This window comes from Montipora foliosa, chromosome 14 (assembly GCF_036669935.1).
Source record: "Montipora foliosa isolate CH-2021 chromosome 14, ASM3666993v2, whole genome shotgun sequence".
NCBI classification, from domain to species: domain Eukaryota; kingdom Metazoa; phylum Cnidaria; class Anthozoa; order Scleractinia; family Acroporidae; genus Montipora; species Montipora foliosa.
This window is the reverse complement of record NC_090882.1, coordinates 2,088,135-2,100,634: the sequence shown is the minus strand read 5'-3', so window position 1 is coordinate 2,100,634 and position 12,500 is coordinate 2,088,135. Positions and strand designations below refer to the sequence as shown.

The 12,500-nt window shown below is 41.2% G+C and overlaps 1 protein-coding gene across 3 annotated transcripts in view; it reads right to left on the bottom strand.

The window, feature by feature from the left end:
• Window positions 1–9,805: 9,805 nt before the first annotated feature.
• The window catches only part of LOC137984756 (ubiquitin-conjugating enzyme E2 E1-like), a 14,648-nt gene continuing 11,953 nt past the window's right edge, over window positions 9,806–12,500 (bottom strand). For all 3 annotated transcript variants that reach the window (XM_068832022.1, XM_068832021.1, XM_068832023.1), the window contains exon 7: window positions 9,806–12,500. This exon is cut by the window's right edge and continues 585 nt beyond it. The gene's annotated coding sequence lies outside the window, so the exon portion shown is untranslated.

Here is a 12,500-nt window from a genome sequence, read left to right as displayed (position 1 = left end):
TTTTTGATTGAGAGACTTCGTTGCTTTTTACTAACTCTGACACTATCTTTTGAATTCAAGTTGAACTAGATTATCTTGATCGCGGCGTGGATTAATGGCATTTTTGTTCCCAGAGCCTCTTGGCCCTCTCCTTGGCCCTGTTCAGCCTCTGAAAGCTTTTGTGCTGACCATTTTCCAAATTAACATTAATCGTTAATTCAGAACAACTTAAGAATTCAATGGTATGGCTGTTGTATGCTAACCAAAGAAAAAACTGGAAATTCGTATATCCCGCAAGCCAATTGGAGCTCGTTTCCAACCTTCAGCGGCTCCTGGGGTCGGGTGGCACTGGGAAGGAGTAAGATTGAGCTGCCCGGACCCAGGATCCCTCGGCCACACCCAACCCTAAAATGGAAAGGGCCATGTGCACGGTGAAAGAATATGTTATCTTCAGCCTGTCTTTCGAAAGACACTGCCTTCCTTCATCTGGCTTTTACAAGCTAAAACCCTGCATGCTGAAAATGACAGTGCCCTTTGAAAGACAGGCTTCAATCAGCCTGGCTCTTTTCGGTTTCGGATAATTTTCATACCACTGATATAGAACCTTCACCACAGGGGATCGTGTGCTTCTGTTCTCGCCTTCACAGCTGCATAAAATGGTTTGTTGCCAAGAGCGAAGGTTTACCTTTTCCGCATAAAATTAGCGTGCCACATTGCAATAAAGATTCCGACAGCCATCGCCAACAAGACAACTACTGCAATTTTTGGTAAGTTTTTATGATGGCTAACGTCGTGGGGAATTTCATTGTCAGTTTGGTTCTTAGCAGCAAGGCTTGAAGACTTCAGAGCAGCTGGTGCTGTAAAAGAAAACAAGCTTTCAGGTTTGATACAAAAATTTGGTTTTATCAACGGAGTTGATAATGTAAATTGGCCACCGTACAGAGATTATAAAAGCTTCTTTTCAGGTTTGAGCTGAGCGTGTGCGCCGAAAGAGTAAACAGCGAGGGCTGGCTTGTTTAATTCACTTCTGCATTGTTTATTAATCTATATCAACTTCTATTTTCATAATCATTTGATTATATTCAAATCAGCCCTCGCCGCCTCATTCGAGGTAAAATATTCCATCAAAGTGTCTCCTTAGGCCAAAGAACTTCATGTATTGTCCTTGAAGCTACATTTGTAGTTTCTGTGCAACTGACCACAAATATTGCAGACAGGAGCTCATCAAGAGGAGCCTCTATCTCCTCTAATTCCTTGAATCAACCCTAAATTTATTTTTAGGAACAGGTTTTTCCCGCGAAAAGTATCATAATTCCCTTCACGCTGAGATAGCTCTGTTTTGATTGGCTTTTACAACAGTGAGCGTGCTGAATCTCCCAAGGGAGGTGTTCTATAAATAAATCTACTCGGGAAGGGGTTGACTCCGAGGCCAAGTATGGGAGATAGAGGCTCCTCTTAATGAGCTCCTGTTGCAGATTAAAGGGACTTTGCATGTCCAACAATCGCTAGCCTTCGAGCAGGCTCTCCGAGGGACTGGGGTTGGAGGGTAGAATGAGAGCCCGCCCGCATGGCTGTCGCATCCAAATTTTGGACGTAAAATACTGATTGGCTGAAATTAAATTACTTGATGACGTCACCATTGACAGGCTCCGACAGCAAGAACGCTACTTCGCTTCGCAGAGGTAAGGTGATCAGAAATGCGTATGAGAAAATCGTAGAACTGTGCACTTGATTACCGCAACGCAACGCGATGCAATGGCTTCTCTGCTGGAAGGAAAGGAAGCTCTGTATTTGTTATTCACAGGATTCGGGAAAAGTTTAATTTTCTAACTGTCTTTAGTAGCGGTCAAAATACAACGAGGGCCACATCATGTGGGTAGTTTCCCGTCCTCTACAAAAAAATTATCGCTGATCGCATTTTGACAGAAGCTTGGGCCTATTCGGCTGCCTCAGTTGCTGATAACGATAAAGGAACTCTACACGATTTTAGCAAGTATTTAGTTAAGCAGAAAAGGCGGCTTTCAAAAATGATTGCTCGATCTCCTGGTAACTCCCCAATACTCCAATACACTTAAAAACAAAATATTCCAATTTTCAAATCATTTAATTAGTGAAATACGTATCTGTAATCACAAATACTCGATAAGGCTTTGAAATAAGTGTTGTAGCTATTAGAATATCTTTTCTATCTGTCTAGAATTAAACTGTAATGCAGTAATTGTAATGCCTGTATTCCATTAAAATAAATCAAAAACGATAACTCTGCTTCGCTTTACCAAAATGTGGTGGCAGTTGTGGTAGACGAGTCTCATACACCGGGAGATGCGGACAGGGAAAAGGCATTTCTCTATTAGTCCTATTACGATTCCCATTGCTTCGAAGAAGACCGGCAATATATTTAAGTTCCCTCGGCCATTTTGTTCGAAACAGAGAGATCGTGAAGCTTGGGGCGAGTTCACAAACAAGCGGGAGAATGATCCGAACAAAATGGCGGAGCGAAGGAAAGAAAATACAATCTTTTTCGAAGCATTCCGGTCAACGGCGAAGGAAGGGGCAATGTGTGATTGATAGACTTTACACCCGAACCTGAGCCTTAGTCTGTTAAATTTGCAGAGCGTAACGGTTGACATTTCGCCGACACGAGTGGTCTATCCAGACAACCGGTAAGTCAAATCTTTAGTTTTTATTTATTTTCATTTCTATGTTGTTTCAAGGTGGTCCGTATAGGGGGTCCGTAGGGGTAGTCTGTGGACCGGCCCGTGAGGCAGTCCGTAGAGGGGTCTATGGACCGGGGTCAGTGTTTTCGGGTCACTCCATTGCGTGGCTTACTGTTTATATCAATGTTTACTTCGGGTGTGCGCTGATTGGCTAATTTGTGACAGCTCGCTCGCTCAGCCTACTCGCACTCTTAACAATCGCATAATTTTTTTTTCTGAGAATTCCAAATGACGTCGGAAGATGATTTACAGCAAAATTCAACTACAATTTAGAGAAAAACCGTTAAATCTTGCTGTTATTAGTACTTTCTTGCGGGTGTATTTGTTGTACAACGCTAAGAATTGAAGGCCATCATATCATCACGAACTTTAGTGCGAAATCCCAGGAAGGGGAAGGCTGGAACGAATTTAAGATACAAGATGGCGGCAAAGGAGCTGCACGAGTTTTGTTGCAAGAAGAAGGTACTCGCCTATAAGACGCACCTTGAGTTTAGATCACATTTGGGGCCAACAAGCAATTTCTTTGAGAAAAAATGCTGCGCCTTATAACCGAAAAACTACGGTAATTTTGAATGAAAGAAGTGCGGATTGTAGAGGCGGGTACAAAACACAGGTCCCAGGTCTCAGGTCTCTGTTTTACCAATACGGAAACATACCTAAACATCCATTAAAGCTAACCTTAGGCCTAAAAACTCTTGTTTAGGTTAGAATCGATGAATGTTTTAGTTTGTTTGTGTATTGGTAAAAAAGAGACCTGTGACCTGAGACCTGTGTTTGTACCTGCCGGATTATAGACGAAATGTAGCGATCCTCGTACTCAACTGTAAAATTTAAGAAATTGTCTCTAATTATAGACACGTGAAACAATTCAGACGGCTCCAACAGGATTCGAACCTATGACCTCTGCGACGCCGGTTCAAGTCCACAATGCTTCGGAGTCTCTGTGTTTTCACTTGCATGCGATTAAGAACCTACCGACTTCAAGAATTCCATCGCTTGTCTTTCGATAAACTTCGTCGTCCGAGTAGAGGTCGTAATAACTCTGGGCACAAGCTGAAAGAGAAACCCAACTCAAATACACTTTAATTAAGCGATATTCGAAACAAGCATTGATAAGTGATAACAATGAGCTGTTAGTTATGCAGCGCTTGCGCAGGGAGGCCATTGCTAGACAATTGCCACTTAAAATCGTAGCCTTAACGTACATAGACATTGTCCTGTTTTTGTCTAAAATTTCCAGATGCACCCTTTTCGTAGCAGACCTGACTTATTTGGATGTGGTACTTCCTGTTGAAGAATTTGTTGCGTCTTTTGGAAATCTTACAACGAACGAAGCTCTGGCTGAGAATTTGTAACCTGAAAATGGGTGAATTTGGCGAGTATTACAACGACTCTCGCGATTGGCTGAGAAAGTAATGAATACGATTACAACTCCTACTACATACTTAATTGACCTCTCCCCATAGGGGCTTTTCAGGGCCAATGAATCAACGAAACAACAGAACACATCAACTACAACTGTTAAGAATCCCAACTGGCTGGAGGCAAACCAGTTGGCTATTTACAAGTGCAGCAGGGAAGTTGAACCAGGGACTACCAGGATCAAATTCAACGAGTGGTCAGAGTGGGTCTTGAACCCGGGATCTCCGGATCTCAAGGCAAGCGCCCTAACCACTGGGCCACACAACTCCAATAGAAACAACGGATATAAATACCGTCCTCCGATCCAATAGGATCTGCGAAAGCACTATTCATACCTTTTTGCCAAAGTAAAATGAAAGTAACCAGCAATATGCATATCAGCTCCTCCTGTGGCATTTAATTACGGCAATGATCCGAGCGAGAGTACTCGGCTTATAGCAAACAGGAAATAGCGACAACAAAAGTAATCAAAGTTCTAGGTCGTGATGCCTTGCATTTATGACGTGCTGGTTAAAACCTGCACGCGCTGCGCCCCAAAATAGGGAGCTTACGCACGCGAATTTTTTTAGCAACGAACGGCAACCGGAAGTGAGCTGTTTTCCCAATTACTGCGATGTTCATATTTCTGCGGAATCTCATCTTCAAGCGGCAACGGGCAAGCAGCGTCTTGGCTTCCATCAATCAAACTTCCGACGCCAACAGACTTACTAATGGAAATGGGCCCCCACAAGGACTGAGAAAAACTCTGACCAGGGTGGGAATTGAACCCACGACCTTCGGGTTAGATCACCGCTGCTCTACCGACTGAGCTACAAGGTCAGACAGGAGCTGGCCGTGGGAACTGAAGATGTTAAAGTCACGGCAATGAACATGTACAAGTACAAGTTAAGTCTGTTGAAACATAAGTGCTGCCCAGCCAACGTTTGTAAAAACGTAACCCTTCCGACGCCAAGCCGAGAGTTGATGCTGAAATCAAATGATGCGTGACATAACTACCAATCCGCATCTTTGATTCCCACTTAATTCGCGATCGTACATTCGAACTTGACGCCGATGCAAAACGATGGAATCTATACGAACTGAAGAACCTCTACAAAGATATGATAATCGTATTCGAACTCCCGCAGGGGGAGTCGATCTTTGGCCGGCGCAGAATTATGAAAATGGCAGTAACTTGTCTTCACACTACCACATTTGTCTCGTTAAATATCTTTTCACTAGTAGAGACGATTAGTTTGAAAATCTGAGAGACTTTCATGACTCAGCATACAATCCGTAACGTCAATCCTTGGTTTTTCAGGTGACGTCATAAGGCAAAATCGACTCAAATCTTCCGCAAACGTTTTTCTTTCGGTTTCAAAACGTCGTCGATGATCATGTGCATGAAAACCAAGGATTACTTCAAAATTCTTGGACTAGATAAAAATGCGTGTCTTGCTCCAAATGTCTTGCAATACGGTCACAATTTCGACATCAGCTGAAACTTTCTCCAAGACTAACATTACAATAATTTGCGGATTTCGAAATAATCGCTCATTGTTGCCGACAATTAATCATTCGCGTATAATTTTCGGGTCATGAGGCGAGTCCTTGAGAGATCAAAAGGATTTCAGAGATACAAAGACATAGGGACACAAGAGTACATAAAAACTCTAACATACCACTGAGCGCACAGGACTGAATAGCGTTCCATCACCGAGACAGCAGAACACAAGAGTACATACGAGCACTGTGTCAAAGGCGTGCAATACGTATAACGCTACGCCACAGGCGCATTAGAGTACACACAAACGTACAGTAAGACACTGGTGAACAACAGTAGACACATACACTGATACAGGTGTGCAAGAGTACATGCAAGTACTGTGTCACAGGCGCATTAAACGTGAACCGCTAGTGGACTGCTAAGGCAAAGGTACATTAGGGTATACACAAACAGATGGAAACGGGTGCACAAGAGGACAAACAATCACTATGACACAGGTGCACATGAGCACCTACTAGAATTGTGTCACAGGCGCACAATAGGTGGAATGCTGTGGCACAGTTACATTACAGTACATTCAAGGAAAGGGTGTGCAAGGTTACATACAAACACTATGTCGCAGGCAAACAAGAGTACACAGGAGCACAGTCTGTGCCACATGGGAACAATACATAGAGAACTAAGGCACAGGGACAGTAGAGTACATATAAACACTGACACATGGGTGCAAAAGAGGTCATGCAGACACAGACACATGCACCCAAGACAGGGGCAGATCCAGGATTTTTCTTAGGAGGGGGTGCACCACTAAGGAATGGCATAGCTGGAGGGGGAGGTGTGCTCCCCCTGCACCCTCCCCCTAGATCCGCCCCTGCAAGAGAATGTACAAACACCTGGACACAGGTACAGAAGAGTGCATGCAAGCACAAAGACATTGAGCCAAGCAAAAGTACAACCAGACACGAGGACACACAGCACTTACAAACACAAAGGACCACTTGCTTTCTATTTATGGTTATAACTTACAGTAAAGGTATGGGAATTGGGCCATATTCACACCTCCAAGACTGCTACAGAGTGACGGTCATTTTTGTCTCCACTGAAAGGAAAATTAGGTCATTACAAAAGGCATAACCATGAAAAACTTGGATGTTATTAAAAATCTCCTCACGTTATCTCTAATTTCACGTCAACTAGCACAAGTTTTATTACAAGGGTTTGTACGAACCTTACAAATTTTGTCTAGTCATTGTAGCTTGATTCTGCTTCCTTTACTTCATGAAAACGATCTTTGTACAAATGCCTTTAGGAGGATGTTTCCTCCATTACATGCGTCAAATCTGAACAGACTTAGAATGGTTTAACTTGGGCTAAATCCCTTAAGATTCAATGTAGTGTTTTTAAAAGACCTGTTTGGCAAATAAAAGGATTGGATCTCCCCTGATGCAGACAAAACCGGCTTCTGCATATTCACCAAAAACGTAAACAGGCAAAATGGCAGGTGGAGGATGCATTTTGGCGGTTAATACTCTTTCTACTCTAAGCTACTCTTGCTCAACTTATCATTGTTGTGGCTTCTTCTTATCACTTTTAATGCTGCAACTCCTCCGCCAAAGGCAGTATTTTGTTCAACCTTGTTCCCAGGGTCTCCATTGTCGTTCGACAAGAGACCCTGGGAACGAGGTGTATTGTGTTATCATATGGCTCTGTCTCACAAGGACTGGGAACTACCAAATTATCGAATTTGATTGGCTGAAATCGATATTGACCGGGGTCTAGATAGGTATTGTTTTGCTGTGAAAAAGTCGCAAACTAAAATGCAAAAATATTGAGTATTTTCTTCTACCAAGATTTATTTATGGAAGTGCCAAAAAGCATGACGAGAAAAAAAAGTAAGGAAGACGAGCAAACTTTGGCAGAATTAAGTTCAGCTCATCGCCACTCACAAGCAAAATATCAGTTACTACAAACTAGTTACATTAAATGAATTAAGTTGTTCTTGTTTGCTATATAATAAACATCTTATTAACCCGAGCTTAGTCAGTCTGTAAGGGAGAATCTTGACCTTGCTCGTGTGTACAGACTTTACTGCGTTCGGTCTGTACTCATAACCTCGGTCAAGATTCTCCCATACAGACCTCCTGCTCGGTTAATAGGCCACGTCAGAAAATACCATAATACTCTTTGTTTGTCCCCCCAAATTTTGCACAAGCATTGTTTTCAGTTTCTCTTGGGACTTACAATGCTCCTAAGAGAAAACACAAACAATGCTTATGCAAAATTTGGGGGAACAAACAAAGGGTATTATGGTGTTTTCCGATTTGGCCTATAAGGGCTAAATACGAGCCGACTCCAGCTTGGCAGGCGTCCCCACCTTCAAGTGTTTACATGGCAAAACGCGATCCTGGCTGGTTGGGTTACAGGGTGTGGGGGACCGGGGGACTGGGCGACCCGCCTCCTCAGCGGGGTTAACCCACCTCCATGTAAACAGGACCTAAATGGATATTACTCTGCCTAACGCCAGACAATTTTACTTGTCAGTGGAGTCAATGAGCTAACAACCCCCACATCCACTAATGTCCCCTTTAACCAGAACTTTTTTCAAAATACCCTTGCTCTGAAAATGGATTTTCAAAACAACAAATTGAAAATGAATTTTCAAACAAGCTGACACTTGATGATTTATACCTTTTTAGCCTACTTGTTGTGTTCAGAAATCTGAGTATTTTGAGTAATTGTGGGGTTAATAAGTATTTCCATTATTTCCTGATTAAATGTTAATGTTGCAATTTTTTGTGTACCAGTACCTTCCTTTAACCAAACATCAAGAAGATATTTCTTATCCGTTGACTTGGAACAACAAAACGAAAGTTGTCGTTTCTGTGCTGTACGGTATAGCGACACGGGGCTCCACCGATTGAGCTATCAAGCCAAATGGGAGCTGGCCACTTTGTAAGTTCGAAATAAACCCGTAGAGCATGTAGAGATGTAACCCAAAATGCAAAATCCTAAACGCGTTCGTTTGCTTGCAGAGAAGTTTTTTTAACAACTCTTTCTGTAAATTAATAAATACAAACAACTTACCCAATAAGTATTTCAGTATTCAAGAATGAAGTAATTTCCTACTGACAGAGGCCTCTCTTATTAATTTCGCAGCATTTTAAATTAAAACTTCACTGGCCGGGGAACATACTAATTTCAATGCACGCTGGACTCGACTGGGAGGGGAGGGCAAATATTCTTTCCGCATTCTGATTGTGGTAATTACCGCTGTGCGTCTATGTAAATTTCTCACCTGACCAAACATCAGCGGTCAATTTAGTATTATCCTCTCAGCTGATAATACCAAATTCTCATACACAGTCAAACTCGTTTGCATATTTTACCTTGGGCCTCAAGAGGCCGGAGGAAAAAAAAAAAAGGCCAGTTTAATCGTAGACCGATGCGTGCTCAAGACAAGTGGTATTGTGACGTTTTGCGATGGTGCGCGTTCATTTTAATTGTCTGGTAACACTGAGCGTGGGTCATTTGTTCAAGACTGATTTAGCTAATCTTGGATTACGGGAAACTTAAAGGGGCTATGTCACGTTATTTAGGGTGTTTAGGGAAAATCTTTAGTTAATAACGAGTTTAAAACTCGAAAAATGATCATGTGGAATTCCTATACCTATAAATTTATCGTTGCATCACAAACAAGATGATTCCGAGCAAAAGCGACCTTTATCCAGTCGATTTGTCTTAAACTTGAAAAACGTCGGGCCGACTTTTTTTTTTCGAGATTACCCAAATGCAATCCATTTCAATCTTGTCCATTTGTGTATATCCGTACTTCTCTTTCCTTTTGCCGTATTTCTTTTACATTGTTCAACAGTTTTAAATGGTTACTGCAATGTTTCATTCCAATTTTTGGGCATTTTGGGCGTCATGAAATTACATCAATTTGCGTGAAATAGCCTCTTTAAATTGCAGTCTATTTCCAGAAAAAAGTTTCCACAGGACTGTTAGATTTCTAAATTGACGAGGCTGTTGCTTTCCTTCAGCATAACAGTTCCATCCAAGACTGGGACTTTTTTGATGAGCAACTTTCAAGCCTGAGTTTGAATTTAATATGGGATTAATATTAATCGGGTTTTGAATTGGGCCCAAAGTAGGAAGTGTCTTCGAAGCAAAAAAAAGTAGTGTGACTCGAAACAACCTTTAGTTCTGTTTTTTTTATTGATACCCATTTACTTTTACTCCATGTCAATAACCTTTTTTATTACACATAACATGAGAACTTTATTCTATAAAGCTCATTTGTAGAAATCTATACGCTTTATTTTCTCATGTGAAAAAAGCCTATACAGCCAATCAGAATGGCTTACAGCTCTTTCACGTGTGGAAGTATAACCAATCAACGATAGCGTAAGGCCTTTCCAAGCCAATCACTCGTGCATCTCGTGCAAATCGTACTTTGTTATTGAATTGAATTAAATTAAATTTGCATTTGGTTCTATTGTTAGTGAGTTTTTGTTTCTAATTTGCGTTCAGAAAACTATTCCAATGAAAATTCTCGTCTTATGTGTAATAAAGAGCTCAGGACATAGAAAGTGTTTTGAACGGGGTTGTATTCACTGGTTGTTTGTGTCAAAAAACCCCGTACGCCGCACTCTCTATGACGTAAACTATATATATACATTAAGTACAATATCGATACCTGAGAAACTTGAATGTTCATTCAAGCTTAGTTGTTGTACGTCAAAAGCGATTTATTTCTAGCGTTGATCAGTTGAAGTAGCGGGATTTAAGAGACTCGGCGCGAATCCATCGGTAATGCCCGTTTAATGAAATAAAAAACCTTTGAAAACGTTCGTTTCTGACGCAAAAACTTACGTGGACAAGGAGTACTCCTTGTTTAAAATATCAGAGATGATCTCGAGGATATTAAACAACTTACAATCATCCCTGTACACGATGTTAATAACATATTTGATCCCCAGAGGGGTCCACCTCCGCAGACGATTTTCCTAGCTGAATCCTGGATCATTCCTTGGCAACAACAGTTTTTCGTTTGCATTATTAATATAGCTACATTCACTCACATTCGTAGTATGTACTCTTCATTCGCTACTGGATGCATTTGTTATAGAACCACAGTAGAGATTTACAGGCTTCCGGAGCAAATAGAGGGTGCTTTCCATTGGGAAATCCGGATTTCCGATTGAACACAAAATCTGAAAACAGATTTGGTAGTAACAGATTTTGTCGCAGATTTCACTTATTTTACAAATTGGATAGATTTCACTACATTTCACAAATTGGATAGATTTCACTACATTTCACTAATTGGATAGATTTCACTACATTTTCACTAATTGGATAGATTTCACTACATTTCACTAATTGGAAAGGATTTCAATTAGTGAGATCCGCGACAAAATCCGTTTTCAGATTTTTTTGCTCGATTGGAAATCCGAAGATCCAGATTTTAAGATCTCAATCCAGATTTCCCAATTGAACGCAACCAAAATCTGATGATGATGTTTTCATGATTCCATTCATTCTACTATCACAAGCAAAATAAACAGAATGTAATTCCTTTTATTGCTAAGAAGTTAAATGAATATTCCTTACATCTGTTTCTATTTGTCTTTAAAATAGAAACACGGTTTAAGTTCGAGATTTAGAAATGTGCAAGCCCCAGGCCTTACAGCTGTTCCATATGAGTTTGAAGTGGATTCAAGCAGCGTTTCGCTAGCGACCTTCAGATTGAAAAATATGTATTAGAACAATCTCGACCCCAGAGCTCTTTTCGAAGGAGAGAAGAGCTCTGGGGAACACTGAAACAAAGTGTCTTCTCATTGGTTTACGCGAAGAACAATGAAAAACGTCTCTGATTAGTGCATTCATGTTAGCACGAGGAGTGAGCAGGCGCCGTAAAGATCAAATAGCCAATTTTGTGCTATGAGAACCCTACGGTGCGTGTTCTCCTTCAAAGAGTTTCCAAGAGCCTCGTGTCATTCGCAGACATAAGATTCGAGGCTTTGGTGACGAGAATGGTATTCGAATAGAAAACTTGGGCACGAGTTTCCTCTTTTGATCGAGCACGCGCACTTGAAAAAAAAAAAAAAACACTTCCAAATCTAATGCCCATCCTCAGACATAATTTTGATTCGATGTAAATAGACCTGTGTAAGCAAGGACCACCGTAATAAAACAGAAGAGCCTGGAGAAGGATCTAATCAGCGGCATCACAATTGTCAAACCAAAACTAGCAAGCCTGATTTAACGGTAAAGGAATAAATTATATTAGATAATTTACCGCTCAATCAGCTTTGCTCTACTCAGTTACGTCCAGAAATGCACCTAGTCAGGTGCACATCCAATTTTGACGTTCAACACGAAGTGTCCCTTAAACTCAAAGCCTTTGTTACCATTTCCAACAATAAGGTATCAGAGTAAAGATAAGCGTTATTTTTAGCTTACGGTAAATGCAGCTGTCTATCCTTCATTGAGAAGCAGCATTTGGGGGGGGGGGGGGGGCCCTTTCTCACGTTAATAGTCCTTTTTGCAGATACGGCGGCCATTTTGATTTCTATCTCGAGACGGGACTGAAGAGCAAAGGGGACACTTTGTGACGCTTATTGAAATCGCCGTACATCCAATTGCGCGCATGTCTTGACATATCTTTTTTGTCAGCGTGATGTTAAGAATCTTAAATGTTGTTCATTTCAGTTCGGTGTTCGACAGAACCACCTAACTTATCCTTGGATATGCCCTAGTAGTACATTTTTTTAGCGTATCGTTCCCTTTTTATGTTCCACTCAGAATTTAGCTTGTGGCGATGAAAAATAACTTTGGTCTGAAAGTTTTAACAGCAGAAAAAAAAAAACCTTATCTACATACTTGGGACACTG